The following is a 12,659-nucleotide window of genomic DNA, read 5'->3' as shown; positions in this document are numbered from 1 at the left end:
CCAAGAAAGTCTCTCTCTCATTTTTGAAAGATATTTTCACTGGGTATAGCATTCTATATTGACAGTTCCTGCCCCCTCCCCCTTTTAAAACTTTAAAAATGTCTCTCCATCATCTTCTGGCTTACAGAAAGTCTTCTGTAATTTTACTTTTGTTCTTCTCTGTGTAATGTGCCTTTTGCGGGGGGCTGCCTTCAAGATTTTCTCTTTGTCTTTTGTTTTTAGCAGTCTGATTATTATATGCCTAGTGTTGGGTAGGTTTTGTTGTTATTTGTTTGTTTATTCAATTGTTTGTTTGGGTATTTATCTTCCTTGGTGTTATCTGACCTTCTTGAGTCTGTGGCTTGGTGTCTGTCATTATTTTGGAAATTTCTTGCCCCTTATCTCTTCAAACATTTCTTTGTCCTGTCCTCTCTTTCTGAGGTTCAAAATATACGTATGTTAGTTAGTTTGATATTGTTATATATCTCTTGGATACTCAGTAATGTTTTCTTTTTAAAATTCACTCAGTTTTATCTTTGTGTTTCAATTTAGGTCATTTTTCTTGATCTGTCTTCAAGTTCATTAATTCTTTCCTCAACTGTGTTAGTATGACAAGCCTGCTGAAAACATTCTGTATCTCTCTTGTGTGTTTTCCATTTCTATCATTTCCATTTGAGTCTTTCTTTTATACTTTCTGCCTCTCTGCTGAAATTTTCCATCTAATCTTTCATATTGTGTGCCTGTTCCATTAGAGCCCAGAACATATGAATCAAAGTTATTTTAATTTCTGTCAGATAGTTCCAGCCTGTGTTTCATATCTGAGTCTAGCTCTGATTGTTGCTTTGTCTTTTAGGAGTCTTTTTTTTCTTGCCTTTTCATATGCCTCATAATTTTTTGTTGAAAGCTGGACTTCTTGTGGAGGGCCATAGAGTATAAAGCAAATAGCTTTCATGCCTGGAACCAGGCATGCCTTTCCTTCTGCTAGATTTTCAGCACAGGGTTTGAGCTAACATAGTTAGGAGATGGGCCACGTTGAGGGGTTGTTATTGCCATGGTTACCCTCAGGGTACCACAGGCTTCAAAACTTCTGAAGGGATACCTTGTGTTTAGGTTGGGAGTTGGCTTCCAGAGTGACGTCTGCTCGGTGCTCAGCTCTACACCCATGCTGCCCCTCAGTGTGTCTCTTCACATGTGCTTGTGCCTTTCCTGTCCCTCTGCTATCAGCATCTGGTTTTACTTTTCACTTGCAGCTTGTTAGCTTGGTGGCAGGGGGAGAAGGTGGAAGGGGGGGACGTTCTCTGTTTTCTAATTAAACCTCAGTCTTAGGCCTTCGCCCTGTCCCTGTGTCCTTCTCAGTTCTCCTCATCCCCCTCCAGCTGCAGTTGGGTCCAGCAGGTACTCCTGCCCCTTCCTCAGGAGTGGGGTTTTTGTTGCCGTCGTGTCGTTCCCTTCCCCCAGCTGCAGTGAGTCTTCACCAGTGCCCTGGAGATGACAGTGTTTGCTGACCTTTCCTCTGTAGACTGAAATATGTGTCCCATAAGAGCGGTCTGGAGAAAGGGTGTAGCGGAGTTTTGTGCTCCTCCGTGTGTCTGCTGTGTGCTTCCTTCAGGTCTGTACCACATCAGACACTCCCTTAGGGTTCCCTCCGACCTTTTCTGTGAGCACCCAGGGGAGTGCATGGAGAAAGAGCCTGTAATTTCTATAGCCCCCAGGGGGCTTCCTGGTGTCCTACGAGCCCACGCTCGACTATCACCAAAATTCGTCAGCTCTTTTGGACAAACTCTTCCTACCGGTTTCTGGTGATGTCTGCCCCAGGTGAGGGAGTACTTACCTCCTTTCTCCCTGAAGGTGCTTGTCTGTCCTTAGATTGTGGGCCAGCTGGCTTCTCTACAGCCCAGTTCTCCAATGGGTTAAACAAGCAGTCATGAATTTGAAGTTTGTCTGGCTTTTTCTCATTGTAAGGGTGGGAAGAATGCTCTTTTCAGCTTTCTGTGTCCAGGAGGAGAAACCAGAAGCTCTTTGAACTACTTTTTAGTTTTACATGAAATTTTGATAAATTTGGTATATTAGAACATTCTGATGGCAAGTGACAAAAGCTCAACTTAAAGTTGGACTATATTGCTTTACATAACGAGGATGCCTGAGAGTAGATCTCATTTGAGATGGGGCCATACCCAGAGCAAACTATCTTTTTGTACTCTCTCTTTCCTACTTATTTTTGCCTGATTTTGCTTCGGGTCATTCTCCATACAAGGAACAAGATAGCTCCCAGGAGCCCCACCTTCATATAGCAGTGCTGGTGGAATTAACATCCTGTACCTGTTGTCTGTATCACGAACTGTGCTTACCCCTGCATCAGTTATCATGGACAGAGGGGGATGTCATGACCGTCCCACTGTAGACCGTGTGCCCACCTAGTGATCAAAGTCAGGGGGGTACACTGTGTTAACAGCCACTGCACTGGCTTTGTATGATCTCTTAGATAAGTGTGTGAAATTTTCTTCAGCAGTGGTTTTAAATTAATTTTTGCAACCTAGATGTCTATCAGTAGTATAATGATTCAATAGATTGGCCAAACAATGGAATATTATGCAGTTAATTAGATGTGAGGGAGAGCAATTTATACCAACACTGAACAATGCCCATGATCTATGAAATAGAAAAATCAAGTTTCAGAACACTATATATTGCTAATTCAATTTAAATAGAAAAGACACACACACACACTCACATGCATGTATTGCACAGGTGCATGTGCAGAAAATTCCAAGTCCTGGAAGTTAGGTCAGAATGAGGTGGGTTACAAGAACTTTCACTTTACAATTTAAGCAATTCCGAATTATTTGGTGTTTTTAAAGTGAGTTTGTATTATTATATTTGTATAAAAATCAATAAATTTAAAAAGTTTAGGGGCTTAAAGCAGAGAGCTACTGTTATTTGGAACACCACTGTATGAATCACCTTATTTCTATGTGTATTAGATGGATGAAATGTTTTTACAAGTATAAAATCTCAGGAGAGTACATGAGGTAGATATCCAGGAGGTGTGGGAGGGATGGGATATCCAATCAGGAGGACCTTCAGAGAAGACGGAGAAAAAGCTGCTTTGTAGCTACAGATATCAGCATTATTTATTTCTCTTACTAAAATGCTACATGGGTAAAAGCAGCAGCTTGATAGGAGGCTTATGAACTTGGCTGTCATACGCTCTTCCTAAAAACTGCATTTGTCACCCTTAGGGTTATAATGAATCTTCGAGAGGGAAGAAGCCCCCAGAAACAGAATCTAGAAAGCTGCCTTTTCCCCATAGGGAAGAGAAAGCTAAACAAAAGCCAAAACAAAGATGGGAGACTATGCTACATACAGTAATTGAATGAAAGCTAACATAAGGAATTTAGAGGACTAAGGAGCTGAAAAGGAAGGCAGAATGTGTATATTAACTGTATTGTTTCTACCACTTCACTCCAAGCTCCATTTGAGCAAGATGCTTAAAGAACAAAAGGTAACCCTCTCTCCCTGGTTACTTTTTTTTTTTTTTTTTTTTGCTGTACGCGGGCCTCTCACTGCTGTGGCCTCTGCCGCTGCGGAGCGCAGGCTCCAGACGCGCAGGCTCAGCGGCCGTGGCTCACGGGCCCAGCCGCTCCGCGGCATGTGGGATCTTCCCAGACCGGGGCACGAACCCGTGTCCCCTGCATCGGCAGGCGGACTCTCAACCACTGCGCCACCAGGGAAGCCCCCTGGCTACTTTTATCATCTCCTGTTTCTTCTGTGTTGAAGTCCACCCTTGCCTCCTTCCCCAGTGACCCACCTCCCCACACACCTGAGCCAGTACCCCTCTGTCTACCACAAGCAGAAACACACACACAGATGCAACATTAAACTTAATTCCCAATTCTCAGGGGTCTTGACAAGATTTTTAGTTTTGTGCATTTCTACCTCTTGGTAGATTGTAAAGTTTAAATGTGCAATGGTGACTTCATTTGCACTTATGGATACCCTAATTAGTGGTTATGAAATATGAACCTAACTAATATTTTCTGTCATGTTCTCCTCAGGGTCTGAATTTGTTTTGCTGCATAAAGCTGGCTAATCAAAGAATCAGGCCTGTTGCATTTCCCTTTATTAGCTGTGCATTCATTTGCCTAAGTAGCCTATACCTGCTGAGTACACTCATCCCTGTATCATCACTGTTTCTCTTCTTAGTTATTAAGTGCAATTATCCAAATTGCACTTCACAGGTGATAACTTATTATCCCAGGTTCCTTTCTCTTTCCTTAGATTTTAGTCTCCCTTAATGGTTCTATTTTCACTTTTCTGTTGTAGGTTAATCAGATTCATCTTGCTTGATGCATCTTGCCTGAATAATCCTGAAATTTTACATTTTACTATTAAATATGGTGTTTACTTCAATATAGCACCGCTACCTTTTAGCAGTTTAAGAACTTTTATATTACTAGGGTGCAAGGGATTTTTATGAGTGAGTGCATCATTCCTGCATCAGTTGAGCATGATATGGTTTTTCTTTTCTTTACTTTCTTATTTTTGTGAATTATATTGACATTTTTTTCTAATAAACCATTATATGATGAACCATATTTGGTCATGATATATTTTTATATATTTGCAGATTCATTTCATAAATATTTTATTGAGGAGTTCTGCATTTACATTAATAGATCAGAATGTCTGTATTTTCTTTTCTGACAATATTCATTTTTTGTGATAAAAAATTGACTGCCAATATAATCTGTGAAGTTTTTCTAAGATGCACATTTTAAGGCTATGTCTTTTACTCTACAAATTGCTTTAGCTGAGTCCCACACGTTGTGATTGGTATTACTGCTTTTCATTGTCTTTCATTTTAAAGCATTTCCTAATTTTGATTATCATTTATTCTTAGTTAATTCAGTGTCGTTTTTGTTGTTATTATATCTGAATGCAAAGTTTGTGGTTGCTGCTGCTATTGTTATTTTACTGTCTTTTTATTGTTGTCTTCTAACTTAATTGCAAAGCAATTTGCATGATATCAATTCTTAGCATCGGTTAAGACTTCTTTTTAGTTTACTAAGTCATCAATTCTTGTAAATGTCCATATGCTTGAAAGTTATATTCTTTCTCTTTTGGTTGGCTGCAAGGTTCTAATACACATATCTCTTAGATAAAGCTTGTTAATTCTTTTGGTCAAATATTTTATATCTTTATTAATCTATGGTCTAACCAAACCATCATTTTCTGAGATGCCTGTCTTAAAATCTCCCCCTATGATGTAGATTTGTTAATCTTTCCTTGTAATTCTGTCCATTTTTACTTTAGATATTTTGAGACTGTATGGTTAAGTACACACATTCCAATTATTTTATCTTCTGGTGACTCTTTACTTTCATCATTATATACTGCTTTTTATCTTTTTTTGGTAAAATTCTATTTTGTCTAATATTCATATAGGTAAGCAAGCTTTCTTTTGATTAAGATTTACCTGCTATTTATTCTTTTCATTCTGTTACCTAAAGCTTTCTAAGTCATTTTAATATTTCTTATAAAAGCATTTAACACAATTTTTCTTTTTAATACAGACTGAGAATCTCTACATTTTAATAGACAAACTTTATCCATTTACGTTACTCTGATTACTGATATGTTTAACTTTTTTCTATCATGATATTTTGCTTTCTATTTACAATGCTTTTTCTTTCTCCCCCCACCCCTTCTTTTTTGCCTTCTATTGAATTGAATAAATTGTATTTGATCTCTTCTTTCCCTCTCGTACTTTGGAAATCGAGTATTATATTTCTATTCCTTTAGTGCACTGAATCTCAATGTGTGGTCCCCAGAGGAGCATCATCAGCATCACCTGGGAGGTTATTCTTGGGCTCCATCCTAAACTTACTGAATCAGAACCTCTGCAAGCAGGAACCAGAATCTTTTATTTACAAGCTCTCCAGGTGATTCTGATGCACATTAAAGTTTGAAAACTTTAGTGATTTAGTGGTTACTCAAATTATTAATAAGCACATTTGATTAGCATATGAAGTTTTTTAAATGCAGTTTTTTTCTTTTCTTTTCTTTTTGGCGTTTAATGGGAGGTCTACATATTCTGGTTGTGGAGGTGTCCCTGAAGACGATTTATGCAAGAAAGTTCTGTCATCCTTCACTACGTTTAATATTAGTCTCTCAATTTTGTGTTCCTGCTCTTTTGGAATAGTCTACATTTAAACTCCACTCCCCTACATTACAATGGCTTTGGCACGTTGTGGATGATAGATTTTTATCTACTCTACACCAGGCAGAAGGACAACTTTTTTGCTTTCTCCCAGCCCTGGTAGGTGGGTCTTTTCTAATTCACACTTTGGTGGGCATCGCTGCCCCTCAAGTGCATTAAAATCCAAGTCCTCAGCTCCTGCAGCCCATATTCATGCCTATGTCCTCTTGGGGTCATCATGGTGTCAGTTCAGACTTAACATTCTCATTTAAAACTCCCTCTTTGGTTTTGACTATTAGAGATTTTTCCTTGTTTGGAATTCAAATATTAATTATATTTTCTTACAATTTTTTAGATTATTTATGTTATTTTTACAGTGGGATGGTAGCCTTTCTATATTACCATGCTCCCTGAAGCCCATCAATACTGTGCTAAACAGTGTGTTATATAATAGGCTCCCAACACACATTGTGTATTGAGATAGAAAACATTTCTCACCTTCTGAAATACGATTGTGTAACCACTGTCTGAATATGTTTATTTAACTTATACAATTCTAACTCATATTGTCAGCCCCATTTGAGAATATTTATGTTTTAGAGCTAATATCCCCAAATTTATCATCTTTGCTGTTATCAACCAGTTATTCTATAAAAGTAGTGCTCCCCCTTCCCTAAAAAGTGGTATCCCACTTTTGAAATGTCACTAGCTTTACTTTTTCCATTCCTTCTCGAACATTGTTTTTACTCCCCACGTCCCTACCTGCGCATCGAAATGTCTGATAGTTTTCCCCAATTCTGTTGTTCCTACCTTTCAATCCCTCAGCTGGGCTCCCACCTGAATTCATCAGCTTGTTCCCCCTTGAACCTGCAAACGTCTTCGCATTTGTTTACCTCCTTTCCAAGCACTCTGGTCTCTGCTCCCTCAGCGTTCTCTCGTTTTGAACTCAATTTACCTTTAATCCAATAGCCAGTCTCTGGGACTCCTTTCAGCCTTGCCTGCCTCTTCAAGTTCAAACACTGATCATCACAAGTTCCATATTTTTCCGAGAAGAAAAAAACCAACTCACTGACTTTGACAACAAAATGCAAAAAAAAAAAAAAAAAAAGGTGGCAAATGATAGAACTAATCTGGGAGACTAGTGAGGCTGGAGCAATAGGATAAAAGGTAGTGATTGGGATTGGGGGGGAAAATTACAATTTAATCAAATGGAATAGCGTATGGGCAGCTCCCTAAGACAATGCCCAATATAAGAGCATTCAATAATTGGTGAGTTATTTCATTGGGGCAGTGGGGAGGAAGTCCCCAGAGAAAAGCTGGCCTGTGCTTTCTTTCAGAATGTATCGGTATTATGGGCTTCCCTGGTGGCGCAGTGGTTGAGAGTCCGCCTGCCGATGCAGGGCACACGGGTTCCGTCCGGAGCCTGTGCTCCGCAATGGGAGAGGCCACAGCAGTGAGAGGCCCGCGTACCGAAAAAAAAAAAAAAAAAAAAGAATGTATCAGTATTAGCAAGGAAATGTGTTAGGGTCATCCTTATTGGGTGACACTTCTGTTAAGATAGTTTGTGAATTTATGCAAATTGCATTTCCTACCTAGAGCAGAGATACAACAGCATGTCTAGGCCTGATTGAAAAGATATTTCCAAAAAGGGTTATTTGAAGTGAGAGTATTTATGGTGTCTTTCTTTGGGAAACAGCCAGAATTATTCCACTGTGAGTTCCTGTCGTCTTTTCCAAGTGTTTTCAGTGAAAAAGACCCCAATGATTTTCTTTTCTCATATAGTCATATTTGGGTAATTGGGGAAGTTTTTTATGCTTTAATAGGCATATTAAAGCATAAAGTACTGAGATTTAAGGTCTTAGCAGCAGAACATTAGGAATGAGTTAAGCTTCAAAAAAACGGAGACCTCGAACTGTCTAAGGAGATGCAAGTTCACAGCTAATGGAAGTGGATTTCTATTTAAAGTACTTCAATGCGTACATGTCAATCCCAAACTCACACACTGCTATATATAAAACAGATAACCTACAAGGACCTACTGTATAGCACAGGGAACTCTGCACAGTACTCTGTAATAACCTAAATGGGAAAAGAACATGAAAAAGAATAGATTACATGTATATGTATAGCTGATTCACTTTGCTGTACACTTGAAACTGTTACAACATTGTTAATCAACTCTACTCCAATATAAAATAAAAATTAAAAGTACTTCAATGCAGTGCTGTGCTGCACGTGGCAATGTTAGTGTTGTTGTTTCCATTAACTCATCTTAAATGTGTTATTAATTTATACCCAATGGCCTGATACGGTACGGAAAGTGCCTCTTGTAATGCTTCTCATTAATGATCAATATTTAAGCTTCCTTTTGCGCTTAGACATCAATTTTTGGATACCCACAAATTTTTCTTTTTTTTTTTCATCTGACTTAACCCTAGAAGAGAAGGAAGAAGTGTAAAGGGAAAATCTGAAGTTGAGTCTTTTAACGTGGAGCACACCTCCCCCCACTTTTAGGAATAAAATAAGTCAGCCATGTCAATCTTCCTGGAGCCATCCATTCTTAAGAAGCACAGGTAACCCAGCAGCCTGCCTTGTTGAGGCAACTTGAATGTCACTGGGCTTGTTGGGTGGTGTCATCTTTCATTCATTGGGCGTTTGTACTGAAAAGGGCATTCCAGGACAGGTCATAGCCCTCCATCACTGTGTACATGGAGAAGAGGTCCCCGATAGTGACAAATCGGCCAGCTCCGATTTGTCACCTTCTCACTTGTGACCCTGCCCCGTTGCTGTCAGCAGGAAGGTGTAGGTAGAGGAGACCTTTCCTCAGCTGCTTCCTGCTGCTGTCCTTCCAGGAAGGCTCATGGCCTCAAGGAGACATGGTAAGGTTGGGAGGTAGAAATGTCTATCACCAGGCAGAGAACCAGGAATTTCAACCTCTGGATTTAGGGGCCAGTGACTCACGGTCTGCCCTAAGCAGCCCACTTAGCCTCTCTGAGTCTGGTTTCCTCTTCTGAAAAATAAGAGGTCCTGGATTTAGTTAAGTTTCAGTTGCTTAGAGGAGGGGCCCTAGAATTTCCTCAAAATAAGATATCCACCTGTCCTAACATGTATTTATTAAACTCCGCACTTGACAAAGATGAAGTCATTTAATCCTCAAAATGACAGTGTGGGGAGGATCTATTATCAACCCCATGATAGGTGCCAGCTGGGATTGAAACCCAGGCAGCGTGCCCTCGGGCCCATGCTCTGTGTTGTGTTGACATCTGACACATCCCCAGCACATCCTTTTTCTGGTGGGCTTCCTGGAGGATCATTAAATGACTGAGTTGTGGAGGAATCATTGGTATGTAAAGAACTAGCATTTGGGAGATCTGGCTTCAGTGATTAAGAACAGCAGAGTCTATTTGATCAGCTACATATTGAACATCTTTTACAAAGCTTCTATTTTTATTCTTCACAATGTTCATAAAAAAAGCAAAAACAAACAAACAAACAAAAAACGAGGCCAAGAGAGACATAGGAAAAGAGCAAAGATACCTGGGGCCTTGGCTACAATTAGAGCATGAGAGCACATGTGTCTGATTACTGGTTTTGCTTATGTGTAAATACAAGTCGCTGTGCTAAGCAAAAAATAATTGTAATATATTCATTTAATCATAATGCAGCAAAGTTTAACTTGTTAGTGCGTTAAACTTTCAGTTGAGGCTTTCCCTGGGGCTGCCTGTCTGATTGTAGTTGCAATGCCTGGACCTACTTATCAGCTTTTCCGGGAGGTGGCTTAGAAGCCTCCCAGGATATAGTCATACACTGAAAACCCAACAGGAGTAACTTTGCAAAACCCGTGATTCATTTTCAGGGCAACTAGGGGGTCGTACATCACATCAGGTACTCTTGCTCATGCTTGGCAATTTTCACCTAGGCATGAGTCACAGGGCTAATTCTTAATAAGCAGACTAAGAATTCTTAGCAGTGTTGTGACTAGAGTATTTCAAATCCAGAGGCATTTGCCTGATAGAGTTGGGTTAGGGCATAAAGGAGCAAGTTAATACAAAAGAGTCCATCCCCACTTCTCAGGACTTTTGCTTTCCATGTAATCTAGAGTCATGTGTTTGAATGTCTTCTGTTTTGTAATTAGCATGCTCCTCCTCTGGTTGAATTAATGGTGGGAATGAATGGAAATGATATTGACCTTTAAAGGAAATCGTATCTTTTAAGAGAAGTGAGTCAAGAGTTTGAGTCTGTGTTAGGCCTGTCTGCCCAAGTCACCTATGGACTGGTGGGATATAAGGTGGTGGGGAGTAATTTTTCTAAATTGTTATTTTATATTGGAGTCGAGTTGATTAACAATGTTGTGTTAGTTTCAGGTGTACAGCAAAATTATTCAGTTATACAGATACATGTATCTATTCTTTTTCAGATTCTTTTCCCATTTAGGTTATTACAGAGCATTGAGCAGAGTTCCCTGTGCTATACAGTAGGTCCTTGTTGTTTATCTATTTCATATATAGTAGTGTGTATATGTTAATCCCAAACTCCCAATTTATTCCTCCCCCCCAACTTTCCCCTTTGGCAACCATAAGTTTGTTTTCTAAGTCTGTTTCTGTTTTGTAAATAAGTTCATTTGTATCATTTTTTTAGATTCTACATGTAAGAGATATTATATGATATTTGTTTCTCTGACTTACTTCACTTAGTATGAACATCTCTAGGTCCATCCATGTTGCTGCAAATGATATTATTTCACTCTTTTTTATGGCTGAGTAATATTTCTTTGCATATATATATATATATATATATATACACACCACACCTTTATCCATTCATCTGTCCATGGACATTTAGGTTGCTTCCATGTCTTGGCTATTGTAAATAGTGCTGCTATGAACATTGGGGTACCTGTATCCTTTAGAACCACGGTTTGGGAGAGGACTAATCTTTATGTGAACCTAAGAGATACAGCCTCAAGCTGACATAAGAGAGTAAACTGCTCTTCTCTCAACTGTCAGCATCTCAAAGGCACTGGCATCTAGATCCAGGGTTCAGGAAGCTTAAACCAACCGCAGGATTAAAACTGAAGTGGCCTTTTTGAAAGAACTCAGAAGCTAGCTGAAATCAGGTCTCTGGTGGGTGTCAGTGAGATAGAGGGAAGAAAGTGAAAAGGTACTAGGAAAAAAACATTTGTTTTTCTTTCCCAGAATTCACATTCCTTCACAGTTCTTCTGGTCCGATCACATCACCTTCCTCCATTTCACCCCCTCTTTTTTTTTTTCTACTCCCTTAGTCCTCCCCACTGTCTCTATTTCTTTCCTCTCCCTCTCTCCTCTTTCTCTTTTTCTCTGTCCACCTTCCCTTCCCTCCTCTCTGCCTCCAATTCTTCCTTGCTAGGTTTGTGACTAGGGTCCCCAGTGGACACATCTAGACCCCAGGCTTCTGTACACAACCAGATGCCAGTCACTTCTTAAGAACTCCAAGTTTGCTCTGCCTTTGAGAGAACATTTATCCTTGGTTCATCTTCTGTAGCCAGTCCGAGGATGTTTAAAGTTATTCTCCAAACCCAGGATATTGATGAGAATGTGGTGAGACAAGAATAGTGAGAGGAAGACTTGGAGAGGATTCTAATTAACCTCATTTTTCCCTCATGACACTTGCATGAAACAGTTCAGGATAACCTCATCTTTTGGTTCCAAAATTACAAGATTGGCCTTTCACTGAAAGGCTAAGTTATCTTGGCTCCTTGAACCTTTCCTCAATGGTCCTGTTTTCCAGCCTTTGCCTTCTTTTCATTGTGGTCTTCTGATGTTCTGTGTAACACCTACTGAGCCTAATTAAGAATTCTGTCTTTTTCTCTTTTCACATCATGGCTCTGGTGAATGTATTTCACTGTCTCGTATGCTAACCAGTCTAAGAACAAACACATCATGCCGTTTGAAGTTTCCGTTATTATGAAATATTACTCAGCTGTAAAAAAGAATGAAATAATGCCATTTGCAGCAGCATGGATGGACCTAGAGATTATCATACTAAGTGAAGTAAGTCAGAGAAAGACAAATATCATATGATATCACTTATATGTGGAATCTAATAAAAAAATGATACAAATGAACTTATTTACAAAACAGAAACAGACTCACAGACATAGAAAACAAACTTGTGTTTACCAAAGGGGAGGTGGAGGGATGATAGGAGTTTGGGATTAACATATACACACTACTATATATAAACTAGATAACTAATAAGGACCTAATTAGTGTATAGCACAGGGAACTCTACTCAATATTTTGTAATAACCTATATAGGAAAAGAATCTGAAAAAGAGTGGATATATGTATATGTATAACTGAATCACTTTAAACTGTACACTTGAAACTAACACAACTTTGTAAAACAACTATGTTTCAATTTAAAAAAAAATGAAGTCTCCATTATGGATGAAGAGCGTATGTCAAGTTCGGAAAGCTTGTTGGTAGGATACTTCCTGACT

General features: G+C 39.3%; 1 protein-coding gene across 1 annotated transcript in view; it reads left to right on the top strand.

Annotated features, from left to right (window-relative positions):
* Positions 1–12,659, top strand: part of PCNX2 (pecanex 2) — a 302,561-nt gene that overhangs the window by 222,076 nt on the left and 67,826 nt on the right.

Source organism: Physeter macrocephalus, chromosome 20 (assembly GCF_002837175.3).
Source record: "Physeter macrocephalus isolate SW-GA chromosome 20, ASM283717v5, whole genome shotgun sequence".
NCBI lineage: Eukaryota > Metazoa > Chordata > Mammalia > Artiodactyla > Physeteridae > Physeter > Physeter macrocephalus.
This window is presented reverse-complemented; position numbering and strand designations above follow the sequence as displayed.